Consider the following 25,450-nt stretch of genomic DNA (forward strand, 5'->3'; position numbering starts at 1 on the left):
CGGGAAGATCCCACATGCCGCAGAGCGGCTAGGCCCGTGAGCCATGGCCACTGAGCCTGCGCGTCCGGAGCCTGTGTTCCACAACGGGAGAGGCCACAGCAGTGAGGGGCCTGCGTACCGCAAAAAAAGAAAAAAAAAAAAAAGGTAAAGTTATGAATTTAATAAGAAAAAAATTAGGAAGATATTTTGTAACCTAGAGGCAGAACAGAAATTGTTTTCTAAACTTCAAAAAAGTGTAACTTGAGGTAAAAAAGAAAAATTAATGGATTTGATTACATTAAATCAAGATTCTTTTTGGTTCAATAAAGGACTGTATAGACAAAGTCAAAAGAGAGATGACAAAATGGGAAAAGATATTTGCCTTGTCTCACACCAATAAGAGATTATTAACTAGAACAGGATTTGGCAAACTCTTTCTGTAAAAGACCAAATAGTGAAAATTTAAGCTGGCTTTGTAGTCCAGATGATCTTTGACACAACTATTCACCTCTACTGTTGTAGTAGGAAAGCAGCCATATACAGTAAGTGAATGGGTGTGACTGTGTTCTAATAAAACTTTATTTACGAAAACCAAAGGTGTGCCACATTTGGTCTATGGGCTATAGTTTACTGGTCCTTAATCTAGAAAAGACAAGGAACTCCTGCATACTAACAAAAAAAATACAGCAATTTTTTCCAACGTTTAAAATGGAAAGGGGACTTCCCTGGCGGCACAATGTTTAAGAATCCGCCTGCCAATCCAGGGGACACAAGTTCAAGCCTTGGTCTGGGAAGATGCCACATGCTGCGGAGCAACTATGCCTGTGCACCACAACTACTGAGCCTGCATGCCACAACTACTGAAGCCCAAGTGCCTAGAGCCTGTGCTCCGCAACAAGAGAAACCACCACAATGAGAAGCCCGCACACAGCAAGGAAGAGTAGCCCCCGCTCGCCACAACTAGAGAAACCCACACGAGCAATGAAGACCCAACGCGCCAAAAATAAATAAATAAATAAACTTTTATTTTATTAGACTTGAGATGTCAGGATTTGTTAAACTACCACCATACATTAGCTCATAAAATAGGTTTTAGGAGATTTTAACTTTCTACGTTATGCATTTAGGTATTGTTTATATTTTGTAGAATTTTATATGGCATTTATAATTAGCCTTGTATACAATATAAATTTTTTTAAAATTAATGTTCTGTAGCTTATAACCAATTCTTTCTCCTTATTCTCTGAGTAATTCCTTCTTGCATTTTGGTAGAAAATGCAAAGTTGCATGGTGTTACCAAATGGCTGACTGTCCAAGATCTATAAGTATAGAAGTCAGCTTGCTATCTTTCTGGTTTTCTTTATAGAGATATAATTCACATAGTATAAAATTCACCCTTCTAAGTGTACAATTCAGTCATTTTTAGTATATTTAAGGGAGTTTGCAGCCATCACTACTATCTAATTCCAGAACATTTTCATCACCCCAAGTAGAAACCCCATACTGGGACTTCCCTGGCGGTCCAATGATTAAGACTCCACGCAGGGGGGAACGGGTTCGATCCTGGTTGGGGAACTAGATCCCGCATGCTGTGCAGCCAAAAAAAAGAAAAAGCCCCACATCCCTTAGCAGTCATCCCCCATGACTCCCACCCAGCATCTGACAACCACTAAGCTACTTCCTGTCTATGAATTTGCTTATTCTGATTTTTTTTTTTTGGCCACACTCAGCGTGGCATGCAGGATGTCATTTTCCTGACCAGGGATCGAACCCGCACCCACTGCAGTGGAAGCACAGAGTTTTCACCTCTGTATCGCCAGGGAAGTCCCTGAGCATTTCATACAAATGGAATCATACAACATGTGGCCTTCGGCATCTGGCTTCTTTCACTAAGCAGAATATTTTTGAGGTTTATCCATGTTGCAGCATATATCAGTAGTTCATTCTTTTTTGTAGCTGAATATTATTGCATTTATGGATGTACCATATTTTGTTCATTCATTCATCAGTTATGGACATTTGTTTTTTTCCCACTTTTTGGCTATTATGAATAATGCTGCTATATCTTTTTTAAAATTTTTAAAAATTATTATTATTACTGACTCTTGGCTGTGTTGGGTCTTCGTTGCTACGCACGGGCTTTCTCTAGTTGTGGCAAGCGGGGGCTACTCTTCATTGTAGTGCATGGGCTTCTCATTGCAGTGGCTTGTTGTGGAGAACGGGCTTTAGGCATGTGGGCTTCAGTAGTTGTGGCGCATGGGCTTAGTTGCTCTGTGGCATGTGGGATCTTCCCGGACCAGGGATCGAACCTGTGTTCCCTGAATTGGCAGGCTGATTCTTAACCACTGCCCCACCAGGGAAGTCCCAATAGTGTTGCTATGAAATTTGTGTACAAGTTGCGGTATGAACATACATTTTCAACTTTCTTGGGTATACCTAGGAGTAAAATTGCTGGATCACTTGGCAACTCTGTGTTTAACTTTTTGAAAAACTGCTAAACTATTTTCCACAGCAGCTTCACCATTTTACATTCCCACCAGCAATGGATCAGTGTTCCAATTTCTCAATATTCTCTCTAAAACTTGTCACTGTCTGTCTTTTTTATTATAGCCATCTTAGTGGGTGTGAAGTGGTATTTCATTGTTGTTTTGATTTGCACTTCCCTGATGATTAATACAATTTCTGTTCTAATGCTTATGTGTGTGTGATTGTGGTGGTAGTCATGGTATAATAATTACTTTGCTATAGTGACAAGGTATTTATGGATTGTATGTTGAAGAAAATATAAAACATAGAAAGATTTGATTCTATTCTCTCCCACATTTTCCATTCACCTGTCCTCCCCCACAACAAACAGAAAGACACCCAATCAACTCATTTTATCTTCTTCATGTAGCAAAGCGGCTAGATTGGACACAGTTTGGGAGTCAGTATTTCTGACAAGTGGAAGTCATTAATGCCCTTCTCTCCACCTCCACATGCCTATTTAAATCTGTCTTAGTCGGCTTGAGTTGCCATAACAAAATACCATAGACTTGGGTGACTTAAAAAACAGAAATTAATTTTCTCACAATTCTAGAGGCTGGAAAGTCTAAGATCAAGGTGCCAGCCAATTCAGTTTCTAGTGAAGATCAAGGTGCCAGCTAATTCACTTTCTTGTGAGGACTCTCTTCCTGGCTTGCAGACAACCACCTTCTTGCTACCTCCTCACATGGCCTTTCCTCAGTGTATGTGTGTGGAGAGAGAGAGAATGAGAGTTCTCTGGTATCTCTTCTTAAAAGACACTAATCCTATTGGACCATGAGCCCACTTTCATGATCTCAGTTAACTTTAATGACTTCTTTAGAGGCCCCATCATCAAATACAGCCATACCTGAGTTTAGGGCTTCAGTATATGAATTTCGGGGGGATATAAATAGTCAGTGTATCCTCTGATTTCCTAGGAACCTCCTGAGAATCAGTCTTGATCTATGTCCACTATTTGATTCATACACATGCAAACTCATCTGATGGATTGGTTTAGCCCTGACTGATTGGAAGGAAATTCAACTGTGCACTTGGGGAAAAATTCAAGAGGAGAAGACTGTATGGGGCTTACGCAAAAAGCCAAATCCAGCAACAGGGACTATGAGAGTGGAGTAATAGGTCACTGCACTACACAACATCAAGGGCACCGTTCACGTCATAATCTACGTGAATGGCACTCCCTGGAGTTTTTTGTAGTGCAAAGCCTATAAAGCCATATACTAGGTAGTGGTTCTGAATATAATGTATCAGCAAGTACTGGTGCCCTTCCCGAAACCTTTTTCAGTCCAGACACTATGGAGGTATGCCCGGGGAGGAAATTGCTATATACATGTGTTGAAAGAGCTGGATCACTAAATATCAGCTTATTTGGGGGTTCTCTTTGCTACAAAACCATTCTAACTGAATTTAGTGTTCTTTTCTAGTGGGATTCTTCCAACTGAGCTTAACACTAAGGAATCAAATACCAGATAAATTTCTTTGGCTACAAGCAGCAGAAACCAACTCTGGCTAACTTAAGGGGGAACATCAAAGGATTTGTTGAAAGAAAATGTGAAAATTCACAAAATCAAAAGATGGTCTGAACAGTTAAGTATCAAGATAATCGGGAATCAGGGCAGTTCTGGATATGTAGGTGATAGAAACAATCAGAAAGGCCCTTCAGGATACTGCCCCAGAATGAATCAACTTGAAGAGTTTTTTGTTCTCTTGTCTCCCTCTAAAATATTCTTCCAGAGAAAGCACTTCCAAGTGGCCTAGTCGGGATTAGACGCCATCCCTTGAGTAGGGAAGGGCAGAGAACCATGACTGACAGCCCCACCAAGCCAGCGTATAGCGGGGGAGGAGGCATTCTCCGAAAGAAGGAGATAGAGGAAAACAACAGATGTCCTCTGCATTCCAACCATGGTTGCCAAGCAACGCCCTCCCACTTTTTTTTCATACCATATACAATTTTTAAATGCCTCTGCCTAACATAATGTAATTATCTCACACGAAAACAAAGAATACACTCAACTCCTTCCGAAAGGCGATAACCCATGTCCAGTTACAGCATCCATTTCTCCCCTGATTCCATCATGATCCCCCTCCATATTTTGCAACTTGTGGACAAAATGACAAATTTAACCATCACAATTCACATCATAGATGAGTCTAGGGGAAGGGAAAAGGAAAGAGAAGGATAATTACTTTCTAAATATATCTGACTTTCTGCATATTACTCTATGTCAGCTTGAGAAGGAAAAACCCAGTTTTCCTCCTTTGTTTCTCCTTTACTTTCATACCACTACCACACTCAAAACATTTCTGACACCAGATGTGTGGCGTTTATCCCCACAACAAGCAATTCTCTGTGATGCTAGCTGGATCTCCTACAGTCTAACTCAATCCTGACACCATCTACCTGCAGTTAGCTTCAGATTCCATAGGTTAAGGGCTCAGTCCTACAAGACGTCTCCTCCCCCCATACTTCGTCTGCCAATTGCAAGTCCAGGTTGTCACCTGTGCTTCTGGCCAGCTGGCTGTCAGTTGGAGGTTCCCATGACCTCCTCATCGGGTTTGATTAATTTACTAGAGTGGCTCACAGGACTCAGGAAAACTGTTCGCTTCCTGTTTACCAGTTTATTATAAAAGGTATGATAAAGGACACAGATGAACATCCAGATAGAAGAGATGCAAAGCACCAGGGAAGAGGCACAGAGATTCCATGCCCGCTTTGGGCATGCCCCTCTCCCTATATCTCCACGTGTTCACCAACCTGGAAGCACTCAGAACCTCATACTATTGGGATTTTTATGGAGGCTTCATCACATAGATGTGATCAATTATTAACTCCATTTCAAGCCCCTCTTTCCTCTCTAGAGAGTGGAAGGTCAAACTGAAAATTCCAAGATTCTAATCATGGCTTGGTCTTTCTGGTGACCAGCCCCCATCCAGGAGCCCACTGAGTCACCTCATTAGAACAAAGGCATTACTATCACTCAGGAAATTCCAAGGAACTCTGTGTCAGGACCTGGGGTCAAAGAGCAAATATTAGAATGAAAGATGCTCCTAGTGCTCTTATTAATTAGGAATTAATTAATTCCTTGAGATTAGGAAATTACAAGGGTTTTAGAGCTCTGTATCAAGAACCAGGGGCAGAGAACAGTATATATATTTTCTGTTATCTCACAAAGTTATATCTAAATAAAAGAGAAAAAATATCCATGGCACAGCAAGGAAGGAAATGTAAGTAGAGGCAGCAGTCCTCGCTTAATGGAGCTGATTGTGGTATGTATGACTTCTCTCCTCTCCCACCAATCCAGATTGTCTTGTCATTGGCCAGCACCTTGGCTGGACTAGTGCTTTGCCAGGTGGGTTGTGGTAGTCAGCCTTCAAGGTAGCACCCAGTGATTCTCACCCCTGGGGTTCATGTCCTTGTTTAGTCCTTTCCCACATTGAATAGATCCTAGAATACTTTAGATTATTGGGATTGAGCCTTCCCCCAGGGTAGCTACATCATCTGCTCTCATGCTTACCACTCTGGTTTTCAGCTCTCTCTTTACTTTGGACCCTGGAAATTACTCTTTCTTCTTACCAGTTCAGTTATGCATTTCCTTAAATTTTAGTCAGCGTTTCTAAGTGTTTATCATCTGAACATTTTCAGGTTATCTAGTATTCCAGATTGCTGAAGTTGAAAGTTGCCATATGTTTATATTTCTATCTCCCCAACTAGACTACAAGCTCCACAGAGACAAGGAAGATGTTCTGTTCATAATTATGTTCAATAATTTTGCAATGTGTCTGGTACATAATAGACATTCATTACATGTTTGTTAAATGAGCACATGTAACCAGGGAAGGAATGGATGCCATAACTGGACATAGATTTTCTCCTTTTGGAAGGAGTTGAGTGCATTTTTTGTTTGCATGTGAGATTATTAGTAATTTATTAATCAATCAATTAACGAGAAGGCATGTAAAAGACTTTCCCCATATTTAAAAAATTTACTTATTTGATTAATTTATTTTTGGCTGCATTGGGTCTTCGTTGCTATGCATGGGCTTTCTCTAGTTGCGGCGAGCGGGGGCTAATCTTCGTTGCAGTGTGCGGGCTTCTCATTGCAGTAGTTTCTCTTGTTGAAGAGCACAGGCTCTAGGCAAGTGGGCTTCAGTAGTTGCAGCGCACTGGCTTCAGTAGTTGTGGTGCACGGACTTAGTTGCTCCGCGGCATGTGGGATCCTCCCAGACCAGGGATCGAACCCATGTCCCCTGCATTGGCAAGTGGATTCTTAACCACTGTGCCACCAGGGAAGTCCCAAGACTTTCCCCATTTAACAAAATTCTCTTTCAGAATTCTCTGTTGTTGATAATTAAACCTTGAGACTTGCCTTTTAGATATTATTGTTTGGCCTGCAAACATGGTGGTCATTTGTGCTTTACTTCTTTTTTTTAAAATTTTATTTTATGAAGTATAGTTGATTTACAGTGTCGTGTTAATTTCTCCTGTAGTTTTACTTCTTCTCATAGTTATTATTTTTTTAACCTTGAAAGTCTCCAGACGATGTGGAATTTGGTTATGTTGACCTAGTTATAACACTGACAGGACATGAACTTCTCTGTGTCAGAGTAAAAGAAACAAAATTTATTCATATAAATATATTATTTGCATTGGTTTTTTTTTTTTTTTTTTTTTTTGGCTGTGTGTGTCTTCGTTTCTGCATGAGGGCTTTCTCCAGTTGTGGCAAGCGGGGGCCACTCTTCATCGCAGTGCGCGGGCCTCTCACTATCGTGGCCACTCTTGTTGCAGAGCACGGGCTCCAGACGCGCAGGCTCAGTAGTTGTGGCTCACGGGCCCAGTTGCTCCATGGCATGTGGGATCTTCCCAGACCAGGACTCGAACCCGTGTCCCCTGCATTGGCAGGCAGATTCTCAACACTGCGCCACCAAGGAAGCCCCTGCATTGGTTTTTATAGAGCTTGTTCTTTAATGGATGGATATTTTACTGAATGACTTGAAATTTTTCATTGTTTAGAATAGCTGTTCCATAGTCTGTGGAGCTTGACTTGATCAATTTCATGATCAAAAGAGAATTCTTGACTCTTTTTTTCTACACTTGCCCCCATCTTCCCCTTTTCTGAAATCTTATCTAGTAGTTCAGGCCAAAACCTTAGGAAGCAATTGCGAATCCTCTTTTCCTTCCCATCCTACAGCCCTCACCCCACATCCAATTCATTAGCAATCCTGTTGACTCTCCTTTTTAAAGACTCTAACCTCTTCTCTGAAGTCCTACCTATCAAGTCTAAACCCCCATCATTTCTTGCCTAGACTACTGCAGAGCCCCCAACTCACCTGCCTGCTATCACTCACGTCCCCACTATCAGTTCTCCACACAACAGCCAGAAAGAACTTTTCAAAATATAAATCAGATCACATCAGATATACAGTCATGGGCTAATTTAAAAGGCAACTGGAAAACATATCCTCTTGTGTCATCCCTGGCTATGTTGTAGGAAGCCAGGGGCCATCTCAAAAAAATGGTGTGCCTTTCCATCCCTAACAAATAAAAAAAAAAAAAAAAGAGGGAAGTGTTGCTGCCTGAGAACTTTATGGGAAGTTATAAATTGCAGAGCTTGGCCTGATCGTCTTGGCTGTCCTCTATCCTTCATTGTGCAGCTAGCGCAAACAACCTCTGAGCAATCAGCATGAGAATGCTGAAAAGATAGTCACAATAACCTGATGTTTTCCAGATACATCCCTGCTGTTCTACTTGCTTCTCTCATTACAAAGTTGACCTTTGATGAGCTAGTGAAAGGCTAGTTCCTATGATGGCCCAGGGTTGCTGCTCTGATGTTACGCCATCACTCGGCAGGAATGAACATGATGGATTTTGATCCTTTTCTATGATGCCTTCCAGAAGGACCAATGGCCAGAAATACAGTGGGCAGAAAAATGTTCTCTGACTCGGGTCAAAATAGACACACATTTAACATAAAATTAATGAAGCTTAAGATTTAGAACCCCTTCCTTGTGTGAGAGCCTTCCAAAATCCTGTACCCAATTTTGTGTTCATACTTATGTATTCTTTTGCTCCCCGCCATTTGCAACAAAGTTTACAACCCTTATTCCCAGGTTTTGTGACAGCTACCAGGAAAAGGAGATTCAGGTATGATATGAGCTCATATCATATGATGATATGAGCTGGGGGAAAAGAGCAGCAAATACTGTGTCCCTGGGACCTTCTATTTTGCTGACACCCTGAGAGAACTTCTGTCCCAACCATTCTAAGCCACTCAACATCCACACCCTTAACTCAGCAATCAGCACTTTTTGTCATTCCCGAGAATCCTGGCAGATTGCCAGCTGTGCGGTCATCCGTGAGACCCCATTGAAAAAAAAATGATCCTAAATATCTTTATTAGGAATTTCTATTTCAGCTTGACTATCTCTTCTCCACAGAACAGAGAGAGACCAGTTTGTAATAGGTAGTTCCACTTGGCCCTCCCTCTCTACCATCTAAGATACGAATTGTGATTCACTGAAGTCTGGGCAGGATGTATCAGTATTTGAACTTCTTGGAACACAGCAGACTCTCTGACTTATTAAACTTAACTAGAAGTAAGATTTTTTGCTTTGATCTCTGTCCCCAAGTCATGGACAATCAAAATACTCTGGATTTGCATTGACTTCGATAGCTCCATCTTTAGGCAAAATTGCACAAAGTGACTTAACTTGTGTCAGTCAGCACGTCCCCACTTCCCCTCTCCTTCATCATCTCCAACGCAGGACATTGAAGTCTCACTCAGTTATATTTATACTAATAATTTTTTAATGTTTAAGAACCACCATTTAAAAAAGCACCCAGGGCTTCCCTGGTGGCGCAGTGGTTGAGAGTCCGCCTGCTGATGCAGGGGACACGGGTTCGTGCCCCGGTCCGGGAAGATCCTACATGCCACGGAGCGGCTAGGCCCGTGAGCCATGGCCGCTGAGCCTGTGCGTCCGGAGCCTGTGCTCCGCAACGGGAGAGGCCACAACACTGAGAGGTCTGCGTACCGAAAAAAAAAAAAAAAAAGTACCCAGTAAAACTATATAATCCTCAGGGCCCACAAAACTGATCTTTGTCTTCAGGGAGGTAACAACTCAAGTTTTCAGTCTGGCTTAAAAAAAAAAAAAAATCACTCTACTTCAACTTTACCTGATATTCTATGCCTCCTATTTACTAAGCATCACATTACCCAGGAGGTTCACCAGGATTTCATGGTAAATGAAGCTAACATTTTTTTCCCCCTTAGGTTCTCACAACTGTACCACATGTATGGTGTTATACGAAGGGTGGATTCCATTAAATATGAGACCCCCCCATGTTGCAGATTCAGAGTTGGGGAGAGCTGAATTGGTCTGCATAATAGAGGAAGGCAAACTGGAGTACAGAAGGTAATTCTAGAGGGAGGGATATATAGGAAAGGGAGAGTGAGGGGAGCCAGCAAAATTCTGGAAGACTGAATGTACATGGGGTTAAATGTCAGTGAGAAACCCATAGAATGGCAGGATAACTGAAGAGAATTTTAAGACTGGGAGACTCCCCAGGCTTCCCTGGTGGCGCAGTGGTTAAGAATCCGCCTGTCAATGCAGGGGACACGGGTTCAAGCCCTGGTCTGGGAAGATCCCACATGCCGCAGAGCAACTAAGCCCATGAGCCACAACGATTGAGCCTGTACTCTAGAGCCCGCGAGCCACAACTACTGAGCCCGCATGCCACAACTACTGAAGCCCACGCACCTAGAGCCCCTACTCCGCAACGAGAAGCCACCACAATGAGAAGCCAGCACACCGCAACAAAGCGTAGGCCCCGATCACCACAACTAGAGAAAGCCCCTGTGCATCAACAAAGACCCAACACAGCCAAAAATAAATAAATAAATAAAAAAGATCGGGGGACTTCCGTTGTGGCCCAGTGGCTAAGACTCTGAGCTCCCAATGCAGGGGGCCCAGGTTTGATCCCTGGTCAGGGAACTAGATCCCGCATGCCGCAACTAAGACCCGGCGCAGCCACATAAACAAATATTTAAGACTGGAGCTTTCCCTTCTTCAATGTAAATACTTCCCTGCCTGCCTCTAATCTTATACCTACTACTCAAATCAATGTTTAGTATGAGTAGTTTTTGTAAAACTTGGAGAAAGAAGTGAGGTCATACATGTAGAAGGGATCAGAAACCCAGCGGGATAACCTGAGAATGTAATCCCTAGGAACTCACAGGATTCTTAGGAAGGCTGTGGATTTCCTTCACAGGGTTTGGGATTGGAGGCTAGAGGCAATTGCTGGTTTGTTTGTTTTGTTTTTTACTTTTTTTTTTTTTTTTTTTGCGGTACGCGGGCCTCTCACTGTTGTGGCCTCTCCGGTTGCGGAGCACAGGCTCCGGACGCGCAGGCTCAGCGGCCATGGCTCACGGGCCCAGCCGCTCCGCGGCATGTGGGATCTTCCCGGACCGGGGCACGAACCCGTGTCCCCTGCATCGGCAGGCGGACTCTCAACCACTGCGCCACCAGGGAAGCCCTGTTTTTCACTTTTTAAAAATATTTATTTATTTATTTATTTATTTTTGTAGAGGCAATTTTACGTAATCTCAGAGGGTAGGGAACCGGGCTGCATGCTTGGCCTCTCCTTTTCTCATCCCACCAGGTGTGTCTTGACATGAGGGGAGAGCTCTGGGCATCACCCTTGTTTGGGCTCGTCTGTCCTCTCAGCAGACCTTCCTTGCAGCTCACTAGTCTACATTGAGGAGTGGCAATCAGGGTTGCTGAGTGTAGCCTTGGAGACCGTGAACGCGTGTAAGGTGTGCAGCTCACACTCCACTCACCGAACCCTGCACCCTGGCACAGAGCTGCATCCACTCAGAGAGGGGGCGCCCTTTACTAATTTCCTCTAAGGGGCTCTTTTAGATTAGATTAGAGGTGGCCTGCTGCCACTGACTGGGTCAGAACAGGAAGGGGAAACCTACCCCTCCCATACTTGTCCTAGTGGCCTACCTTCCCTTAGAGGTTTGTACAATTCTCTGCTCTTGGGTTTCACTAATTGTTCCTGACTTAGCTACCTCACCTCCTCTACCCCCGTAATTTGCAAGGCCACCTCTCTCACAATGGGTAGGACTTCTATCTGCAATGCAGAACAGTTTTATTTTCCTTCTTTGATCCTTGGCCTCCCAAACTGTGTTCACTCAGGCCACTGGGAATAGTGAGCAAGGCTATTGAAGAGCCAGGTACTTCTTAATGGCTTTTCCTTTTTCTACAAAGACACAAAGGCCCTGCCAAAGCTTTGAAACGAAACCCTTAGACTCCTCCCATCTGTGCCTGTGTGTGTTACATCAAAAGGAGCCTAGTAAAAGGGAGAAAGAAGGGGACAAAGAGGGTGGTTTTCTTTTTCTAGTTATAACTGTTTGCATTTTCTGATTTTTCTGAAATGAGTACACAGAGGCTCAGGGAGCTTATATAACTTGCCTGAGGTCACATAGTCAGTAAGCGGTGACCTGGATGTCGATCCCATCCCAGGACTTCAGGTTGCATGGAAGGCTCTTTCCACTATAACTGAGCTGTCCCTGGAAGACTGAGGCTGGCTGCCAGGCTTGGAGAAGGAAGAGATTTTTCCGTAAGGACAGAGACATATTACTGTCCCTGAGCTGGTGAAAAAGGACCTAAATATCTCTATAGTCCAGCAAGTGAACGTACCGCCTCCAAGTGATTGGAGAGCAGTCATTTCCAGATTCTGGCTGGGCTAATAGGGTCTCTCTCTCTCTCTCTCTCTCTCTCTCTCTCTCTCTCTCTCCCTCTCTCTCTCTCTCTCTCTCTCAGGGAAATCCATAATTAGAATCAGGAGTGTCCAACTCAATCAGCGGAGGTCACTTGAACAGAGAAATATGCTTCAGAGCTATGGATTGGTCGTCTTCTACCTGCCAGTGGAACAAAATGCTGTGCAAAGTTATGCAGAGAGTCACATGAGGGAAAGACACAGGACAATTCCTAATGTCTTTAGTTCCTGGATCCAGTGAATTCCTACTTTGTTTGGGAGGCCAAAGAACTTGGGACAAAGGCCAGTACATCCAAACTGTAAATCGATTGCCATTTATCACACATTTTCATGAGACAAGAGGCCAAATAGCTTAATGGCTCAAAGCCCCGACAAGGACACAGACTTCCTGGGTAAGTTTCTTAGTATCTGTTTCCCCAAATGTAAGATATAAATGGTACCTTTCTCATATGATTTTTGATGATTCAATGAGTGGCTATATGAAAAGTCTTCAGAATAATGACTGGAACATAGAAAGTACTTTATAAATGTTAGTTATGACTCAAATTTGTTTTCTTCTTCTTTCTCCCATTTTATAAATGGGGAAAGTAAGACCCCGAAAGTCAAGGGTTTTGTCCAAGGCCATGTAGTAATCCCATAGTTAGGCTAGGCTTAGAACTAAAGTCTTCCAATCCTATGTGCAATATTTAATTCATCACCCTAAATGTCCTGCAACCAACCACCAGTGCAGAGTTTCCCTGGGAAAAATGTTAGAACCAAAGCCTTGAGGGTATTATGAAAGCTGATGAGAAACAGCTCTCTTGCTCTGCTCCCAACTGGAGAACTAGGCTACCGCAACTTGGCCTGCCCAGCTGGGCCTCCATGCCTGTATAATCGAGGGAGAAGAAGAGGGCTTGGTAATGATAATACAAGATTTTGAGAAGTATCTTGCAAAGAATCCTGCAACCAAAAATATGTCTGCTGATGTTTAGGCAATCAGGAAGTGCAGAAATCATAAGGAACCAACACCAATGATCTCAGTTACCAGAGACACAAAGTGGGTGATTCACAGGAGGACGCCTGAAGCTACACTCCAAACCTCCACCTGCCGCCTGCAGAAGCCCTAGCCTGGTCACCACTGACAGAGTAATAATGGTCTCTCCTTTCCTCTGCTTTGAAAATCTCACACGTGCACCTCTCATTTGCAGGACACAACCCAGAACTGTGCTGTCGAGGGAATCTGGGAAACATAGTCTTGAGGCTTCCAGCCTCCAAAATATAGGGGAAGTGAGGATGAATCTTAGAAGGAAGTGAGAATGGTGCTGAGATGCCAACAATCTGATATGGTCTACCCCTTTGCCTAGTCAGTGAAATTCATATACATTCTTCTGTCCATATTTAACTTTCAAAGAACAGTAATGTTTTCCTTAATACAATGCAACTATCCCTCATATGAATAGGGATGTTATAGGCTGAATTGTGTTTCTCCAAAATTCATATGTTGAAGCTCAATCCCCAGTACCTCAGAACAGACTACTTTGAAAGAGGTGTTTAAGTTAAAAGAGACTGTTCGGATGGGCCCTAATCCAATCTGACTGGCCTCCTCACAGGAAGAAGGAATTTGGAGACACAGAGATACCAGAGGTTCCCATTTCACTTAGAACTTTGCACGGTTTTGAGTAGAGGCGGGAGCTAATCTAACTCACATTTTTTAAGTGATCTCACTGGCTGCCATGTTGCAGATAGAAAGTAGAGGCCAGGGTGGAAAAAGGGAGACCCTTTTGGAGGCTGTTGTAACAGTTTTGGGAGATGACAATGGCTTGGACCAAAGTGGTGGTGGGGACGGTAAAATTGATCAGATTGGAATGTATTTCGGAGGTGGAGCCAACTGAATTGATGATGGATCCCATGTGGAGCGTGAGAAAAAGAGAGGTGTTGGGAATGATTCTAATATTTTTGGCCTGAACAACTAGAAGAATTAAATTGTTACTAAACTAAAATAAATCTTGGGACTTCTCTGGTGGCGTAGTGGTTAAGAATCCACCTGCCAATGCAGGGGACATAGGTTCAAGCCCTGGTCTGGGATGATCCCACATGCCTCGGAGCAACTAAGCCCGTGCACCACAACTGCTGAGCCTGCACTCTAGAGCCCACGAGCTGTAACTACTGAGCCCGTGTGTCACAACTATTAAAGCCCGCACGCCTAGAGCCCATGCTCCGCAGCAAGAGAAGCCACTGCAATGAGAAGCATGCGCACCGCCATGAAGAGAAAGCCCATGCGCAGCAACGAAGACACAATGCAGCCAAAAAAAAAAAAAAAATCTGGGGGAGGAGAAGGTTGGAGGTGCCTGCATTCAGGAGTAGGTTCAAGGTTTTGGTTGTAACATGTAAACTCTGAGGTGCCAGTTAGTGATGTAAACAGAGACATGAAGTAGAAATTTAATCTACAAGTGTACACTCAGGAGAGAGGATGAGACAATGAATAATTTGGAAGCCGTCAGTGTACTTAAATCCATGAGACCAGAGGAGATCACTTAAGCCAATGATTCTCCAACAGGATGATCCACCCACTAGAAAAAATTTTGGAAAATTACCAGGACGTTTTTGCTGGGGGAGGTTATGTATTCATGATTAGGGTGGGGCGCACTATGAGGCTTTAGTGGGTGGGGCCGGGGCTCCTCGGCATCCTGCAATGGACGGGACAGTCCTGCATAACAGAAATTGTCCCGCATTCCATATGATTTTCAAATGTTCTATCAGGGGCTTCCCTGGTGGCGCAGTGGTTGAGAGTCCACCTGCTGATGCAGGGGACATGGGTTCGTGCCCCGGTCTGGGAAGATCCCACATGCCGCGGAGCGGCTGGACCCGTGAGCCATGACTGCTGGGCCTGCGCGTCTGGAGCCTGTGCTCCACAACAGGAGAGGCCACAACAGTGAGAGGCTCGCGTACCTCAAATAAATAAATTAGTTAATTAAAAATGTTCTATCAGACATTCATTTGGTAAAAAATATGTTTATTATTTATCTCAACAGAGAGCCTAAATCTATTCTCCACATAAACACTGAGTATTCGGGGTACTGTTTTAATATACACCAAGTTTCCCAGGAACGCCATTTCCCTGTAATTGATGCAAGAGGGTGCTTGGTCTTGATTCGAAAATCAACAACATGGCTTCTCTCTGTATTTGAGATGCCACTCCAGTTCTCCTGGATCAGTCTGCATGTGCCGCTTTGGCAGACACAGTGATTCTAGGAACGGCTGCAAGCATCTGATGATTCCATTAGGGCTTCTGGTGAAGTGGTGCAAAATTTTTGCATATTCAAATATATAATACTTTATACATTAGTTTCCTCTTGTTTTTCCTTGTAATACAGGAAATTCAATTCATTATTTTGAAATGATGTGTGTAGACTGCTTTGAGGGATATACTTCATTTGTCCCTCTCGACCCGATCTACTCTCTGCTCTACTGCACCCTGCTACCTGCCCCAGGAGGCCAACTTTCATAAATGACATCAACCAGCTCCCTTGCCCAGTGGCTTCCTGTGGGGTTCAGCCAGAGGGAGATACCACTCCCTCCTCTTGGTCCTTCAGGCCCAGGGATGGCAGACACGTCCTCTAGTGCTTCCTCATTTCTTGTTGGTTCCCTTCACTTTGCCCAACCTTTGTCAATAATCCCTTTATAAAACTGGCCTTGATTGGACTCGGCTTGAGTGTGCCATCTGTTTCCTGCCAGACCCTAACTAATACAGTAGCTACATTATTTCTCAATTTCATTTCAGGACAGTAAAGGGCAAATTACAAAAGATTTGTTATAAAAAAGGAATAAATCCAGAATGTGGAACATTCTACAGGGCAATTGAGCTGGTTTCTGCAATAAGTCAATGATATGAAAAATAAAGGGAAGAGGAGGACTGCTGGCAATGAATAAAGTTGAAAGTATACGGCAGCAAAATATAATTGAAGACCTGTTTGGATCCAAGTTTGAACAAATCCCCTGTAATAACACATATCTGAGACATTAGGGAAAGTGTAATTATGGACTGGATATTAAATGATACCAAAGAACTATTTTAAATGCTGTTAGGTATGGTCACGGCATTGTGGTTTTGCAAGACAATGGCCCATGTCTTTAAGAAATGCATACCAGGGGTTTCCCTGGTGGCGCAGTGGTTGGGGGTCCACCTGCCGATGCGGGGGATGCGAGTTCGTGCCCTGGTCCAGGAGGATCCCGCGTGCCGCAGAGCGGCTGGGCCCATGAGCCATGGCTGCTGAGCCTGCGCGTCGTCCGGAGCCTGTGCTCCACAGCCGGAGAGACCGCAGCGGTGAGAGGCCCGCGTACAGCAAAAAAAAGAAAAAAAGAAATGCATACCGATCTTGCTTGAATTACAAAAGAAAGAGAGAAAAAGAAAAAAAGAAATGCATACTGAAGTAGGTAGGAGTGAAATGACTGGTGTCTGGGGATTTGCTTTCAAATCCCAGACTTCTGCAAAGAAAAAGAGAAAAAGGGATAGATAAAGCAAATGGGGAGAAGTATTGTTAAATATTGAACCCAGGGAATAGATACATGGGAATACATTGTACTATTCTCTCCACTTTCGTTTGTATGTTTGACATTATTTATGATAAAACATTTAAAAAATAAATTAAATGAAAAGGGAGTATTGGATCTGATAGGGTTGAGAGCCATCGACCAAGTGTAGACAAGAGAAGAGGTCTGAGACTGGGTCCTGGGCACTTCAGGTAGAGGTTGGGAAGATGGGAGGAAAGCCCCAGAGGGAAAAAGAGAACAAAGAGAGAAGAGTGTCCCTGTGAGGTCAAATGAGTTTCAAGGAGGAAGTGATCATCTGGGCTGTAGATAAGTAAGTAAGAGGGCAACTGACCACTGGACTTAGCAACATGGAGGTCATTGGTGACCTTGACAAGAGCAGTTTTGGTGTAATAGTTGGGGCAAAAGCTGACCGGATTAGAGTCCAATCATCCTTCTCTCTAGATACTGCTCTTTGCTCTGCTGCCTGTTACAGCACTCCCTGCGGCTACGGTAAGTGGACTGGAGTGGGTTCAAGAGAGAATGGGAGTAGACAAAGTAGAGAGAGAGGATAAAGGCAATCTTTTGAGATGTGTTGCTATAAAGTAGATTAGAAAAATGAGACGGTACCTAGAAAAAAGTGTGCTGTCAGAGGAGGGATTTGGTTTGATTTTATTTTCTTTTTTTTCTTTTTTTGGCTGTGTTGGGTCTTCATTGCTGTGCGTGGGCTTTCTCCAGTTGTGGCGAGCGGGGGCTTCTCATTGCGGTGGCTTCTCTTGTTGCAGATCATGGTCTCTAGGCACGCGGGTTTCAGTAGTTGTGGATCACAGGCTTCTGAGCACAGGCTCAGTAGTTGTGGAGCATGGGCTTAGTCGTTCCGCCGCATGTGAGATCTTCCCGGACCAGGGATCGAACCCATATCCCCTGCATTGGCAGGCAGATTCTTATCCACTGCGCCACCAGGGAAGCCCTGATTTGGTTTTTAAGACAGGAGATAACATGGCCTGTTTGTAAGCTGCTGAGAATGAATCATTAGAGAGGGAGTAATGGAAGATGTGAGAGAGAGAGAGAGAAAACTATTGTATGACGAATGCGCTCGAATAAAGGAGTGCAGATACTGGTGGGTAGGTTGATGTGTTGGTCGTAGAATGTAGAAGTTCTCTTTTGATTGCTTTTCTAATGAAATAAGAAGCAAGATCACCATTTGAGAGTGAGGGTGGAGAGGAGGCTTTGGAGGTTTGAGAAGACAGAGGGTGTGAGATAGTCAGTTAAGAGTGGAAGAACAAATGGACTTGGGAAATGAGTAGCATCACAGGCCCATTTATAGTGAAACTAGCCAATATCGTTGTGTCTTTTTCTCAACCATGTTGAGCCTGGGATTTGGATTTAAACAGGAATGTATCCAAGCAAGATCTATATAGAGGAAAGAGGGCAAGAAAGTAATGATAATGATGAGACCATGGACCCCAAGAGGTAAGTAGGCAAGGTGAAGGGCAATAAAAAGGTGGTAGGGTCAATGGGCTGGAGGTCCTGAAGAGGTTAGAAAGTTAATGGATTCACGATATTTAAGAGAGTGAGCCAGAAAGATAAGCGGATGGTCAATAAATGGGATTCTTTAAAATAATGAAAATACCAGCTGGAACTTTAAGATCGATGAAGATGTTTTTTAAATTAAATATATGGAAGTTTCATAGAATTAATAAGTGAATTTAAAAAGGCTACTGGATACAAGGTCAATATACAAAACAAATGTATTTCTGTCGATACATACTAGCAAGAAACAATTGGAAAATGAAACTTAACAAAACAATACCATTGGAGCCGGTGTCCGGGGCCACTGGTGGGACGTGTCCAGCGCTTGGCGCAGCAGGAAGCAGCGACCATCTCGGCCTGAGTTCCCGGCGCCAGCCCGGTTCCTTTCCCGCTGCCGCCACGCTCAACTTCTTCACCATTTTCTCCAAAGGTGGCTCATGCTCTGGTGCTTCCAGGGCGTGAGCGACTCACGCACCCGGCTCATTAACGCGTTGATTCGTTCGGTACTGTGGCAGGAAAGGGGAGGTAACAACTCCTTCACCCATGAGGCACTCACGCTCAGGTATAAACTGGACAACCAGTTTGAGCTGGTGTTTGTGGTAGGTTTTCAGAAGATCCTAACACTGACATATGCAGGCAAGTTGATAGACGCTGTGCACCGGCTGTTTTGTGACAAGTACCGCACTGAGATCCGACAGCAACGTGCCCTAAGTCTGTTGAATGGTACTTTCAGTTGCCAGAATGACTTTCTGCGGCTCCTTCGTGAATCAGAGGAGAGCAGTAAGATCCGTGCTCCCACAGCCATGAAGAAATTGGAAGATTCTGAAAAGGCCAAGAAACCTGTGAGGTCCATGATTGAGACACAGGGTGAAAAGCCTAAGGAAAAAGCCAAGAACAGCAAAAAAAAAACAAGGGGACCAAGAAGGAAGGTTCTGATGGCCCTTTGGCTACCAGCAAAGAAGTCCCTGCAGAAAAGTCAGGTCTCCCAGTGGGGCCTGAGAACGGGATAGAACTTTCCAAACAGGAATTGATCCGCAGGAAGTGAAAAGAGTTCATTCAGAAGCATGGGAGGGGTATGGAGAAGTCCGGCAAGTCCAGTAAGTCAAATGCTCCCAAGGAGAAGGGCAAAAAAGTGCCCAGGGTGTGGGCACTGGGTGGCTCTGCTAACAGAGAAGTCTTGGACTATTGCACTCCCACCATCAATGGAGCTCCTGAGGTGGCCCCAGCCGAGGGCATCAACTGGATTCAAGGGACTGGGTCTGGGAGGCAGCTTTAGGATCTGGACCGCAGCAGCTCAGATGACTACAGGGCCGCTCAAAATGCCATCAAACCTAGTGCTACCAAGGGGAACCTGGGTGGCATGTTTGGGATGCTGAGCTTGAGTCGTGAAGACATGGAATCTGTGCTGGACAAGATGCATGACCATCTCATTGCTAAGAACGTGGCAGCAGCCACTGCAGTGCAACTCTGTGAATCTGTGGCCAGCAAGCTGGAAGGGAAGGTGATGGGGACGTTCAGCACGGTGACTTCCCAAGCAAGCTCTCCAAGAGTCCCTGGTGCAGGTTCTGCAGTCACAGCACTGTGTGGACACGCTCCAGGATATCATGGACGCCCAGCACCATCAGCGCCCTTACGTGGTCACTTTCTGTGGTGTGAATGACATGGGGAAGTCTATTAATCTTGCCAAGATTTCCTTCTGGCTGTTAGAGAATGGCTTCAGTGTCCTCATTCCTGCCTGCGATACATTTCGCGCCGGGGCTGTGGAGCAGCTGCGGACACACACCCGGGGTTTGACTGCCCTACACCCCTCCGAGAACCACGGGAGCCACACCATGGTGCAGTTGTTTGAGAAGGGCTATGGCAAGGATACTGCTGGCATTACCATGGAAGCCGTTGCCTTTGCACATAACCAAGGTTTTGATGTGGTGCTGGTGGACACAGCTGGCCGCATGCAAGACAATGCCCCTCTGATGACTGCCCTGGCCAAGCTCATTACTGTCAATGCACCGACTTGGTGCTGTTTGTGGGGGAGGCCTTAGTGGGCAATGAGGCCGTGGACAAGCTGGTCAAGTTCAACAGAGACTTGGCTGACCATTCTATGGCCCAGACACCTCGGTGTCCTTACCAAACTTGATACCATCGATGACAAGGTGGGAGCTGCTATTTCTATGACCTACATCACAAGCAAACCCATCGTCTTTGTGGGCACTGGCCAGGTCTACTGTGACCTATGCAGTCCCAATGCCAAGGCTGTGGTGGTTGCCCTCATAAAGGCTTAATGTGGCTCTTGGCCAATACCAAATCACCACTTCCCCCCAAAGCCCCCATCAAGAACGTGCTCTAGAGAATGTGAGCAACTTGTCTTCAGCATTGTTCAAAGGCAGAGTGAGAGGAGCTCCGGGCGGGGGCTTGCAGCCCCTCCTAACCCCACTCCCAGTTCAGCCCAGCCTCCATCTGCAAGGAGGACCTAATCATGTTACAATCACTGCCCATTACCCGCCCCCATCCCCACGCTCCTCCCCCTTCCTACTCAAGCATCCCTTCACTCTGCCTACAGACTCGGTCTCATTACAGCTTTGACCAATGGTAAGAAGATCCAACACCAGAGCATTGCTAGCTAAGTGTGGTCATGGGGACGTCCAAGCATCATCCCCAGCTCCATTAGATAAAGGGACTTCCACAGCCATCTCTGGGTCTTGAGTGGCACCTCTCCCTAGGATACACAGCTTTCAGGTCCCTGGGGCCAGGGACACCCAGGGAGTGTGGCACACTGTGGCGGTGTATGGCCCGTTCTTAAGTGCTGCTAATTCGAGGATGACCCCTGTCTCTGTTTACCCAAAGCATCAGCTAGGCCAGAGTGATGTGTTACAGATGAGTGAAAGAGGAGTCCCTGCTTCCCCCAGAGATAAAAGGAGCTGAGCTGCAGTGTTGCATTGGGCTTCTCAGCCTCCAAGATCTCCTCCCCCTTCCAGAATCCAGACATAACTTTGCATGTTCCCATTCCCGGGAGAAAACCAACTGTCAGAGGCGAGACACATTGCCCCCTCCCCGTTCTTCACCTGAGATGGGTCCTGGCTTTTCCTCATCCTCTTCTACAGTACCCGGTAGACAAGTGCTACATTGAATACAGACCTTGTTAAGACTTGTCCTGTAGCTTGGTATTACAGATGTGCTATTAGTGAAATAAGGTGAAGGTTGTCTGCCCAGAGAAATACATAATTTATATAAGAAAATAAATTTCATAAATAAAAAAACCAATGCTATTTGTAACTGCATGAAAAATATTAAATACCTAGGAATAAATCTATTGAAAGGTGTGCAAGACCTTGACACTGAAAACTATAAAATATATCTGGAGAAAAATTAAAGATTACCTCAGTAAATGGACAGATATTCCATGTTCATAAATTGGAAGACTCAATATTGTTATTGATTTTTTCTAAATTGGTCTATAGGTTCAATGCAATCCAGTTAAAATTCCCACAAGCCATGTGTGTAGTATATGTGTGTGTGATTGTGTGTAAATTGACAAGGTGATAGCAAAATTTACGTGATAATTAAAGGACTAGAATATCCAAGAACTCTTTTTTTTTTGGCTGCATTGGGTCTTCATTACTGTGCCCAGGCTTTCCCTAGTTGTATCTAGTTGTGGAGAGCCGGGGCCGCTCTTTGTTGCGATGCGCGGGCTCCTCATTGCGGTGGCTTTTCTTGTCGCGGAGCACAGGCTCTAGGCGTGCAGTCTTCAGTAGTTTCAGCACGAAGCCTCGGTAGTTGTGGCTCACGGGCTCTAGAGCACAGGCTCAGTAGTTGTGGCACAAGGGCTTAGTTGCTCCGTGGCATGTGGGATCTTCCCGGACAAGGGCTCAAACCCGTGTCTCCTGCATTGACAGGTGGATTCTAACCACTGCACCACGAGGGAAGCCCAGAATATACAAGAACTCTTGAAAAAAAGTTGGAAGACTTACGTCACCAGATTTCAAGATTTACTATAAAGCTATAGTAATTAATAGCAGGGACCTTTTGGAGCAAAAATAGGCAAATACGATCACTGGAACAGAATAAAGCGTCTAGAATGGACCCACACGTGTATGCTCTCTTGATTTTCATCAAAGGTGTCATTGTAATTAAGTAGAGGAAGGATGGCATTTTAATAAATGATATTGGAACAATTAGATGTATGTGGAGAAAAAAGAACCCTGACCCTTAAACTATACACAGAAAATAATCCTAAGGTGGATCATAGACCTAAATGTCAAAACTTCAACACTCAAACTTCTAAATAAATACATAGAGGTTTTTTGATATTGGGGTAGGTAAAGATTTCTTAGTCAGATCACAAAATGCACTTAGCTCTTAAAAAATGGATAAATTGGACTTAAAAACATCTAATCATCAACAGATACCATTAAGAAAACAAATCAGCAAGGTAGAGACTGATAAATCATATCCAGAATATAGAAAGAACCCTTACAAATCATTAAGAAAAATACAAACATTCAATTCAAAATGAATAAAAGACTTGGAACAAGCATTTCACAAAGGACAAATGGCCAGTAATGTATGAAACTGCTTAAAATAATATCTCATCAAAGAATGCAAGTCAAAGCAACAATGAGATACTTGATACATTCAGAAGAAAGGCTTTTAAAAAAAACCTGTCATCTAGGGTTGCTGAGGATGTGGACTAACTTGAATTTTCATATGTTATTATTTGGCAGATCCTTAAAAAGCCAGACATACATCTACACTATGACGCAACAATTCCACATGCAGACATACACTCAAGAAAGATTAGTTCATATGTCTGTCAGAAGTCTGGTACAAGAATGTTCACAGCAACTTTAGTCAACAGCCAAAATTGGACAAAATCCAAATATCCATCAACAGGAGAATAAAACACTTGGTGATGTATTCACAAAATGAAATATTACCAGCAATAATCAAAATGAAAAAAAAATACTAGTACACAGAACAACACAGATAAATCTCAAAAACATTGTGCTAAGGCAAAGAAACCAGACACAGAAGAATACATACTATATGGTTCCATTCATAAGAAGTTCAAGAATGAGCAAAACTAACCCATGGTGACAGAAATCAGAATAGTCGTTACCTCTGGTGGATTGGGTATTGATTGAAAAAGGCACAAGAGAACTTCCAGGGAGATAGAAATGTTCTATATCTTGAACTGGGTGGAGGTTATGTGCGTGTATACATAGGGAAAAGTTGAGCTGTACAGTTAAGATTTGTGCATTTTCCTATATGAAATTTACCATAATAAAAAAGGTTTTTAATAAGGAGCTTCCTTTATAATTACAAAAGCAAATAAACGCATGCTTTTTACAGGAAATTAAAGCAACTAAAGGAGTGAAACCAAGCCTTGAACCCATTTCTGGGAACATGGGTCTATCTTCAACTCTCTGCAGGTTTGAGATGAGATTGAAGGAGGTTGTGTTTTGTACAGACTCCAAAGACAGATCCAGGGTATGTGGGGGGCAAACCACAAGCACCCAGTTTCCATTTAGGATGAGGAATATCTTTTTTACACCTTTCTTTAGAAATAAAAAGACTGACTTGAACCATAATGAACTGTCTGCCAACGGCGTGTGTGAGCAAAATGCAGCCAGCCAGCCACAGGCGGAAATGTCGTTGCGGCATCCAAGCATCAGGTGGCAGTTGGATTAGACAACCTAGTCTCTTCCCTTGTGGGCTCTGTGCGTGGGTCCCTTTAAGAAATAGCAGGGAGTGGATCTGCATCTAGCCTGGGTGTTAACAGAAAAGACCAAACCCATCTGCTAGGAAACTAGCTCTGGAGTCTGGGCCCTGGTGGAAGTAAAGGGGAAGGGACTGACACAGGACAAGAGTCTTGGTCCTTCAGAAACTGACAATTCCGCTCAGAACTATAAACAATAAATTCTGGGGAACAAGACTTTAACAAGGAAAAACAAACAGGAAGCTATTGAAAAGATGAAAACCTGAACCAAGAAAACTGCAGTGGGGATGAAGGGGATGGAGATCAGTTCCTCAGCCCTGAGACACAACTGTTACTTCTTCATCCCTATGCCCATCCATGCCCCTCCCTCAGCAAGCTCTCCTCTAAACTGTTCTTGTATTCTACAAATTTACCGTTTACCCCCTTTAAAAATTATGATGTATTTCAGACATACAGAGGCTATAAGGACTAATGTAATAAACACCTGTGAAACCACTACCCTGTTTAGGAAATAAAACATTAATACTGAAAAAAAAAAAAGAAAGAAAGAAAGAAACTGATAATTTGGAGGGAAAACAAAAATAACTCTAAGTGTGGGAGTGAGAACTAGATTCCATTCTGCTTCTGTCTCTGGTTGGCTGTGTGACCTTGTGTGACTCCATTGCCCTCTCTGAACCTGCGGCCTGCCCTGGGTGGTTCCCCTACCTTCCCCATTACAGATGTCCTTTGAGGCTGCATGGGGGTCCTAAGGGAAAGGTACTGGGTTGAGTGACTGCGGTGACTGCCATGGGAGACAGAGAGACTTCAGGCCTCATCTCTCATCTCTGATGAACCACTATAAGGGCAGACAGTCCTGCCCCCTCCTTGCTTCTCTGACCCAGGTCACCCCCAAGATATGCCAGACTCCCTCCAAGCTATCCAGGCCATATTGGATCACCTTGGAGTGGGGACCCAGTCCACCCACCCCAGGTCATTTTCAACAGGATCTCTGCCAGACAGAAGGTAATTTCCTGGATGGGTGAGCAATCAGAACTTACTCAAGGCTGGGCCACTTTAGGGCTTAGGCCTCACCCCGGAAAATGGAAAGCACTTTAGGCCATAGCAATCGGGCACTTCCTTGATTGCCCTGGAGATGTGAGCCCCACCCTGCCTCTCACAGCTGCCCTGGAGAAAAAGAGGGAGACCCTAGAAAGCCACAGGAGCAGAAACAAGGGAAGCCAGAGGCCAGGGACGCTGGTACAAATTGTTGGACTGCTTGCCTACTGTCTAGAACTTGTCTCAGTGGATCTGGAACATCGATGACCATTCTGATCGCCTCGACCACCTTTGAGAGAACCCCCTTGCTCGTATCAAAACGGTCCCTTTTGGTCCTTTGCCCTGGACCTTTGACATTCTGGACTAGTTCTGTTCTCACT

The 25,450-nt window shown here is 44.2% G+C and overlaps 1 pseudogene; it reads left to right on the forward strand.

The window, feature by feature from the left end:
* The first annotated feature begins 17,746 nt into the window (after positions 1-17,746).
* On the forward strand, positions 17,747-20,640 carry LOC113621765 (signal recognition particle receptor subunit alpha pseudogene; annotated as a pseudogene).
* The last annotated feature ends 4,810 nt before the right edge of the window (positions 20,641-25,450 follow it).

The sequence above is a fragment of the Aethalodelphis obliquidens genome, unplaced genomic scaffold, assembly GCF_003676395.1.
Source record: "Aethalodelphis obliquidens isolate GAN/ISIS:26980383/991018 unplaced genomic scaffold, ASM367639v1 scaffold9, whole genome shotgun sequence".
Lineage (NCBI taxonomy): Eukaryota > Metazoa > Chordata > Mammalia > Artiodactyla > Delphinidae > Aethalodelphis > Aethalodelphis obliquidens.